Source organism: Hermetia illucens, chromosome 6 (assembly GCF_905115235.1).
Source record: "Hermetia illucens chromosome 6, iHerIll2.2.curated.20191125, whole genome shotgun sequence".
In the NCBI taxonomy this organism is placed as follows: domain Eukaryota; kingdom Metazoa; phylum Arthropoda; class Insecta; order Diptera; family Stratiomyidae; genus Hermetia; species Hermetia illucens.
Window position 1 is genome coordinate 4855603 of NC_051854.1, and position 3251 is coordinate 4858853.

General features: G+C 42.4%; 1 non-coding gene across 1 annotated transcript; it reads left to right on the forward strand.

The window, feature by feature from the left end:
- Positions 1–844: 844 nt before the first annotated feature.
- Trnak-uuu lies at positions 845–917 on the forward strand. The gene has a single exon. It is a non-coding gene; the product is annotated as a tRNA-Lys (tRNA).
- Positions 918–3251: the final 2334 nt, after the last annotated feature.

Below are 3251 nucleotides of genomic sequence, written 5' to 3' on the forward strand. Positions count from 1 at the left end.
ACATCTCAGAGAAAATTTGAGAATTCTAACCGAAAATTTGAAATTCCTTCTAATTTGTTTTTTGGAGTAATTGGTTGATAGGCTCTGAACAACTATGTCATCCGTTTAAGCTTCGGCGGTTGCTGAGAAGTCGACAGTGCTTGGGATGTGGATTTCAAAAATTCCTTATAAAGCATCTATGATAACGTCATGTTTTTCAAAAACGTGTTGAAAATGATTGAAGGTAAACTGGCTGATATAACTCAAGTGACTGTGATTGAAGGGATTTGCCCTTTTCTTTTCGTCGTTGAGAATAAGGCTTGAATCAAGCCACTCTGATGGTAGAGTGATTTGTTATCGCGATTGTATGTCGGATACCAGTCGACTCAGCTGTGAATGAGTACCTGAGCCAAATCAGGGTAATAATTTCGGGCGAGCGAAATGCTGACCACATTGCCTCCTACAGTGTACTGTAGTGTACCGTGACGGTCTAGAATCAAGTGCTCTAACATACTTCAAGGCCTTAATTCAATATGGATTGTTACACCAACGATTATTATTATTAAGGAGATATAATAAGATTGCTAACTTTTTTTCCAACAAAATGACGACGCAAACGATGACGCACATCAAAATCGTTAACAAGCATCGTACGACGGAGGAAATATCTGCAGATGCCCTTACGAAAGGGTTATCCAGATTCAAGCATTGGAATTACCTAAACCGAACAGAGATATCTTACGTCGAGGAGTATTCCTTATCTCTTTAGATGTAAATGGAAATGATTTGTTAAGATATTTTGATTTAAGCTTGTGCTAATAATTGCAACAGTCTGAAAAAAGTACTTTGGGAAATTGTTCCCATGGCCCGGGTAGCTCAGTCGGTAGAGCGTTGGACTTTTAATCCAACGGTCCAGGGTTCAAGTCCCTGCTCGGGCGGTCGACTTTTTTGTAAAAATTAGTAGAATGTTTTCTTTTTTTATATAATCAATTTTTATACGGAATAATTTAAAGGAACATTATCGGATTTATTATAGAATTAAAAGCAAAACAGCTTCTAAAGAATCCCCCTACGTCGAAACCGACTGCTCATTCAAGAGAATAGAAAATGAAGATATTGTAGCATCACGGTCCTCCTCTGCAAATTCAAGTTTCCATAAATAATTTAGAAACTATGCTAGGGTTTCTAGGCATAAGCATCCATTTCCTAAAAAGGACGAATCCCAGAACTGAATACCAAGGGACGGACAAAGGAGAGTAAAAACTTCCCCAAGTAACTGAACTTGATTTGCGACTAGAACTTTGCTTAATAAAACTGACAAGTTTGTCAAATCAAAGTGAAATGAAATCACGATTCAATTCGCTGGCCTTTTCAAAACTTTGGTTTTCGATACGGTACGGGTTGAATGGTATTTATGGTATTTATTTTCGGAAAGAGAATGGATTTTCTCCACAGTCTTCAAGATTTTTTTGTGAAAACAAAATCGGTTTTTTTGTCTGTCTGTCCTTCACCCCTCCCTTCCTGTCCCCTTCTTTCGAACCAGTGGCCAGAAGTCGAGTAAAACCCGAAACCCTCAGCTCTTCATCGCCCTCTCATTCTTCCATTCCCAGGAGCTTCTTCATTGAAGCCAGATCCCTATTCAACATGTTATTCTCCTCCCTGTGGAACACAATCTTCTACCACAACTACCTTCATCTCCCCCGTTTAGACAACCAAAATGAAGGTACTTACATTCAACAATAGTTCGCTCATTTCCAACGGCAAACGTTTCGCTTTCCACAGGCACCTCGAGGATACCGATCCCAATCTCGCTCTCTTAAACGAATCCAGACTAGGGGAAGCCCCAGCGTAAAACTACATGCTCCCAGTTACATTAAATTCCACAATGACGCGGGCAGACGCACAGCCATCCTAGTCAGATCGGCATTTAGGGAAAATAGCATCCCATCGGCTGCACTGGCATCAAACTGAATGTTACCAATGGTCAGACTACCTGGATGGAGGCGTCCTCCAAGTCCTAATCGACTCTCTCTGCTTCCCATTCTGTCCGAACTCTGGGTAATAGCAGCCAGTTTCGACGCTTTCATGCACGGCGGTGATCTGAACACCAGGCACGTAACTTGGGACTCCTCAGGTAACAACGAAAAGGGCCTCTGCCTTCGAAACTACAATCGAAAAACACGTTCCAGCCAAAGAGCCTGGTTATTACAAATATGGGTGCCTTTCCTCCCTTTTCTTATTCCGCGATAGAAACAAACTACTGCAGCGCAGGAAATGATCATTCATCGGCTACGGAGCAGATACAACGTTGACTACCGTCTCCTTTCCGAGATCATTAACCACCTGTCCAGCAAAATCAATGGAGCTATTCGGTCCGAACTGAATGCATCCTACAAGAAACTCCTCGAATACCTCAAATCTGGCTCACAAGTTTTCTCAATAATTAATCGATTGGATTGAAGGGAAAAAATCTTCTCTCAACGTCAATTACCCCCCGGTAAAAATAGGCAACCTCCAGTTTCACTCCCCTGAGGAAAAAATATCCGCCTGCGTAGATTACTTCAGCCATTCAGAGCTAAATCGCCCACGGACGCCATTTGGAACTCGGTGATCGCCACTACTGTCAACGGTAAAAGGTTGAGCTTGCAATGAGCTTACTTTTGTCCCTTTTCTCCCAGCCGCCCGACTTATATAGAAGAAGTCGAATTTGCAATCACCCGGTCCAACTATAAAAAATCATGGACCCCGGCGGTATCTCTAACATTGTCTTGCGGAAATATGTGCCTACCAACTGCGAACGTCTCGTCATCCTCTTCAGCAACTGCCTGAACAACGGACACCTCCCGGTATCATGGAAATCAGCCCTCCTCCTACCCAACCCTAAGAAGAGGTGCTCGGGCGATCTCAAAGATATGAAGCCTATTTCTCTTCTTTCCAATATTGGAAAAATCTTCGAACGTATCCTACTAAGTCACCTCAATAGGCACTATTACTATCCTATCATTCCAATTCATCAATTTGACTTCGAAAACCTCAGATCTACCGAGCAGGCAATCCTGTACTCGCAAGACCACATCTTCAATCACCTGGAAAATAGGGTTTGCACAGTAGCCTACACCTTAGATCTTGAAAAAGGCATTCGATTCAGTTTGAAAAGAGGGCTTGCTCTACTAAACTAATTCAGACCAATTTTCTCCTCGCCTTATTCAGAATCTTTGCAGACTTTATCTCCAACAGAACTTGCCCCAGTCGATTCGATGGGCTTCCCGGTA